The sequence below is a fragment of the Oncorhynchus mykiss genome, chromosome 17, assembly GCF_057628025.1.
Source record: "Oncorhynchus mykiss isolate SJ-2025 chromosome 17, ASM5762802v1, whole genome shotgun sequence".
Classification (NCBI taxonomy): Eukaryota; Metazoa; Chordata; class Actinopteri; order Salmoniformes; family Salmonidae; genus Oncorhynchus; species Oncorhynchus mykiss.
In genome coordinates this window covers 20,007,059-20,013,058 of record NC_143038.1, presented here as the reverse complement: position 1 = coordinate 20,013,058, position 6,000 = coordinate 20,007,059, and the positions used below count along the sequence as shown (strand labels likewise).

The 6,000-nt window shown below is 38.3% G+C and overlaps 1 protein-coding gene across 1 annotated transcript in view; it reads left to right on the top strand.

Annotated features, from left to right (window-relative positions):
• The first annotated feature begins 869 nt into the window (after positions 1-869).
• Positions 870-6,000, top strand: part of LOC110493897 (protein phosphatase EYA2) — a 73,131-nt gene continuing 68,000 nt past the window's right edge. Inside the window, exon 1 of the mRNA XM_021568477.3 lies at positions 870-1,367. The gene's annotated coding sequence lies outside the window, so the exon portion shown is untranslated. The remainder of the gene's footprint in view (positions 1,368-6,000) is intronic.

Genomic DNA, 6,000 nt, shown 5'->3' with positions numbered 1-6,000 from the left:
CTGGAATTGTGATACAGTGAAAGTGAAATAAGTGAAATAATCTGTCTGTAAACAATTGTTGTAAAAATTACTTGTGTCATGCACAAAGTAGATGTCCTAACCAACTAGCCAAAACAATAGTTTGTTAACAAGAAATCTGTAGAGTGGTTGAAAAACGAGTTTTAAAGTCTCCAACCTAAGTGTAAACATCCGACTTCAACTGTATGTACATATAACTAGGTATAAAGTGACAGATAGTAAACAGTAACAACAGCATATGTGAAAATTTGACCAAAAGGGGTCAATGCAGCTATTTCGTTAGTCTTATGGCATAGGGGTAGAAGCTGTTCAGGATCCTTTTGGTTCCAGACTTGGTTCATCATTACCGATTGATTTGCGGTAGCAGGGAGAACAGTCTATGACTTGGGTGGCTGGATTCTTTGACCATTTTGTAAAGCCTGCTTCATATATCAAATCGTTACTTTATATAAGCAGGTTATAAGTGTTACTTTAAAAGTAGAAGCCTAGAAGATCTCAAAATGTACACACATTAACGACCTATAGAAACCAGCCAATAGCCTAGGGTCATTAGAATTGAATGATCCATCCACACATCTGAAGTAGCCTTCTGTCAACACCATCACAGACTTTCGGAGAGAAGCCCTTAGCTAGTGAGCTCTTCTTCTCTTTTTTGTGTAAACAACAGTTGTCTTTGTGTAAACAACAGTCGAGAGAGGCACTCTTGACCAAACAAAGATGTAAATGTGAGATAAAGAGATAAAGGAAGAGCTCAACTCTGCTTGAGCTATTTTGTTAACTGAAGAATAAAGAGAGCCAATTGAAAGCAACTCCTGCGTAATGGAACACGCACGGTCGCGCGCGGGGATCACAAACACACACACACACACGCACACACAAATGCATTGTACAGCACTCGGCTCGTGGGTATTGAGAACACCCTCAGGAGGAGGAACCAAGATTTTTCTATTTGCATAACATCACTTCCCTACCAGCGTCAAAGAAAACACGCTCCAGAAGGTGTATATGACACTAATCGAGAAACGGCGCAATGTTTTGGATGAAAACGTACCCTTAGATTTGGTTGATAGCTGCCATTTCGGGTTTTTCGACCATACACGAACGATTCAAGAGGGCCAAACGAAGTGCGCATACAATTCTAAAATCTACAGTCATCACTTTGAAGAAGATATATGCATAGACAGTGAGAAAGGACGTGCTGTGACTCCAGGTTGACCATTGAGCGTTCCAGTTTCATCTGTGGAAGACGTTTTGCTCTAGAGTGTTGAACATACTACGTGATATGGAGAGACGACACTGTTGAAAAAAATACTGGCATTTTATTTTTCCTGACCTAGACACAAATCATGGTAAGTGCATTAATAGCATATGATTGAATGTAACATGTCATGCTGCTTTTCAAAAGTCTTATTGCCTGTTCATAAAAAGTGTTATAGCATGTGATCATTATGTGTGGAATTAAACGATTTTTATGAGCGCTTGAATTATCTGTAGGCCTATAGGTCAGGCTACAATGCTACAGAACAAGTTTTAATTTAACTTAAAGTAGGCCTGTATTGTTTTTGTTGTTGTCACAGTACACTATAATAAACTATACAAACAATACTTTACTAGAGCGAGGCAATGCCATATCAACATTAGTATAATACATAATGTAACGATAATATGGGTTGCGCTTGTGCCTATTGTATTTTTAAACCAACTCCAATCAGCAATTTTTAGCAATTGAGTTGATGACAATTCATGTCCTAGCCGCATCAACTGACGACTACGTAAGCCACCTGTATCCTGTTTCAGTAGCCACAAAATTTCAAATTTCATTTGGAACATTATTGGTAAAAATGTACAGCAGTTTTGAATCATTCTTTAATAATTATCGCCAATACCCATTTGACTTTATAGCTCAAGCGCCAGTAGCCTACAAGTTTACCCGCTTGAAAACCTAACAAATTCACGGCCTATAAATGTGGCTACAGTATATGAGACAGTGACTGATATTTCTTATCAGCATTTTCCTTTCTCTTACATGTTTGTATTTTTATTTACTCTAGTTAAATTGGAATGGAATTACAGCAAATTACTATGCATTTAATGAAGTAGCCCATCAGACAATTTCAAAGACATTTCAATCCTATTTCCAATGAGTAGCCTATGTACAGTAATCTATATTTTCCTAATTTAAAACTGAAATATATTGCACTGCAGGTTAAGGCCTAACGTTACTTGACAGCCAAATATTGTAATAAAAAACAATAGCTATGCTCTATGAGTCGTGATCAGTATACTTCTATGCATACATTACCCATTGCGCCATTGTACATTATATTATAGACTACAGTTAAGTTTCCATGGAATCCAACTTTTACATGCACCCATAATCTATTACCTAACATTGCCTTTTTACTCTATGGCAGCAATTACAGTTTAAGGCAACATAACTTGGTGTGAGTTGTCCAGTTACTGCCTTGTAAGTTTAGAAAAATATACATTTCACAGTTAATTTCACAGTTATTCTAAATCGCGTAGTTTTTGTCTGTGTTTTTTTCTGTGTGTGTGTTTGAGTAAAGTGTCTGTCTGTGTACTACGGGGAATGTTGGGGGAGTTTACCATTCTGTCCTACTTTTCGTTAAAGTTCTTTGTTTTCCTTAGTGGCAGTTGAATCTTTTCAACACTTGTTCTTGGCCTAAGTACTGAAGATTACACCTAAATAATGGAGGCCCTTCCCTTGCCAGGAACCTAATTAAGTCATTTAAGGGAACCACGCTAAGCATTTTTCATAGACGGGTATTCATATTTCTCAAGGACCCCTTCATAGCTCCAATCTAAAATCGCCTCCTGTGTTTTGGTAGCCATTCCAAATACCTTTAAGCACTCATAGATCATGAGAGCTTCAGTCAGAAGTAGCCATGTCTGGATCTCTCCTTCTTGCTCTCAGCACAAAAATAACAAAACCATTATTCGGTGTCTGAGAAATGCAGACAATGGTTCCATTGACATCTTGATCCACACATAATAGTGCATGTGGCAAATGTTCAGTCATTGCTTGCATATGGATATTAAATTTACTTGACTTGTTGAGGTGATCAAATATGCATACCTTTCCATCGGAATAATAAAAACGCTATTACAATACCCTTATTTTATTAAAATGAATATAATCTAGTGCTTCGCACTAGTAGACCTACTTAACTTAATCAGTTAACTGAAGATACAATTATTCAGCTGCTTTGGCTGAAATTGTACTCAATTATGCCCTAATTCATATATATGCATGTGGTGTAGATCCAGGAAGAGTATTAGTTTTGTATCTAACCGATTACAAAGTTTTGAGCAAATTTGACATTTTTCATGTAACTGAATAGGCAGAAAGACGACAACCCACCATTTTGTATTTCAGCAAACAACCAAGTATTAAATCTAGTAAAATATGCCTCATATCAACTATTTTCCCCAGTTTATAAAAAAAATATTTGACTTATCAGCTCTCGTCCAAGTCAATTAGTTATCTGAAATATACTTGTGGAGCAAATATCAGCTCAACCAGTACATTTTTTTGTATCAATGCTGAATATAATAAATACAACTGAATATAAATGATCAGGTACTTGCTCCATATCTGAATTTCTACCCACACGAACAACATCTGGGGGGAAAAAAAGTGGACCACATACCATACCGAAGGCAGTGTGTACTGGGGTGTGTTTGATTTAACACTCTGTTTCGTATCCTAATGATATTAGGCCCCATTTTTGGAACGGCCTTCTGCTTCGCGGGACCCTCTCCCTTCATGGTTCCTATTACTTGAGTCTAAGAAATAGTGAATAAGCAGGAGCCCAAAGACCTGGATCGAGGAGAATTCCTCATGCTGTACCGCGAGGCACCCCCTCTTAAGAAAACACAAATTAATTCAAAACTCCTCTGGAGCCAAAAGTTTGTGGAATTATACATATTTTCATAGGAAGCTCTGCTCTTCCTGACTTTATCTCCACTAATTTCATTATTTCACAGCTAGCACGTTTGTCTCTCACTGGGAGTCAGGGGGCTTGAATTCTGGGAAACAGCCTGTATGGTCAACCAATCCTCTGTGCATTAGAGCCACTCGGGATAAATGCAATTGTTCCACTCGGGATAAATGCAATGGCTTGGCACTGTCCTAAGTGTGTGCACTAAAGCAGCACATGCAGATATCCTGAATAAGTCAAAAGATTGTGTTTTCAAAGGGACTCGTGAACTGCACTTTATTTGCAAAATCAATCTGTCAACTAGAATTATAGTATTCTCTTCTATTCACTGTTCATCAATTCCAAAGCATTTGACACTGTTTCAATAGGGTTCTCAATAATCAAATTATTGAAATTACAGCAGCATCTCACTGTTTTGGTTGTTAACCCTCAACCCAGATGTCTTAATATTTATTTAGTAGTTCATAATGTATTTAATATTCTGTTCACTGGGGGACAGCTAATGGCCATAAAAGCAGCAAGCTAAATGTAACATACAGCTGTTTTGGTCACTTTCACTTATCAATTTATTTCCTCTAAAAATGCATTTTAAATCACGAGGCAGGTTTAATGCAACTCAGTCAAAGCATTGAACTGAACTGTGTGTAAACTTTCCATCAACAATACGCCTCTGGATTTAAGCCTTTGGTCAATAGGCTGCAACCAAAGAACTCGGACCACAACGCCCGTCTGTGGAACTATGATTTTAGATTTCACTATGAATAATTAGAACAAGAACAGCGTTTGAAATAAAACATTTGAAGGAAATTGTTTCTTGGGTTTTAAATATAACTATTCCTATTGTAATTGTACAATCAAATGATTGTTCTCCTTTAAAAAAAACAGAACCTAACTTCCATCTGTTGAGTTAAAACCTTAGTAACACTTTACTTAAAGCTTGCAATTATATTGCCTGATGATGCAGAAATAATGCATTATAAGACTTATCATATCACTTATCACAAATCAACCCTTTTAGTGTCTCATAAAAACCTCATACCTCCGTGTCTCACTGTCTCTTTGCTGTGACCATTTACCCAATAACCCCTACAATGACCATTTCATTTAAGGCTTTAGAGAGAGAGGCGAATGCAATACAGGTTCACAGTAATCCTTGATTACCACGAGCAATGGAGCTATTGTGTTGGATGAATATGGGGAGTGTGAGGAGGGAACACTGAGTGAATGTGGTGAAATGAGGAAGGGAGATTTGAAGGAGAGGGTGGGTCTCATTGGCTCTGCTTGAGCAGTTTGTGGAGAATCTTCCATATTACCCCCCCTCCCCACACACACACATATGCATGCAGAAACACACACACACACCCACAACAAGCACACACACGCACGCATCACACCCACACACATAAGGAACACACACACACAATTCCTTTAAATACACCTTGGGAGGCCTTCACATTCTAACTCTGACAGACCAGGAAAGAGGACACACACACATGCACACACAAACACACCAACACACCATGCTGTTGTGTTCAACCTGTTTACACCTGTTGCTTTACTCTTTCACAATTTCCACTAGAGCCTAGCTCCAGATTTGAGGATATTCACATATTCTGCTCTGTATCGGGAATTCTGACCCAGCTAACAGACATCATACATGATTCGTTTTTATAGAGTAGCTGTATCATTGACACCTGTGTTATTACATTCAGTTGCACTGGGCTGTTTACCATGGAAAAAACATTCAAAACATTCAGATCTTAAGTTTAAATGGATGAGTTTCCCCTACAGAGAGTAATTTAGCTGTTACTCCTAATGTGGTGGAATGGCAAGTTCTGTCACGTCAAGTATACTACAGGTAAATCATTCAGCCAGGCACTAGCTAATGTTGCCACGTCTTTGGGTAATGCCTGTATGCTTTGCTCCAGTGTGTGTGTGTTTGTGTGTGTGCTGGTGAGCTCTGGACAGCTGCTGGCAACTAGGGCGGGCGTTGTCATTGGCTGTGTAGACAGAGGGGAAA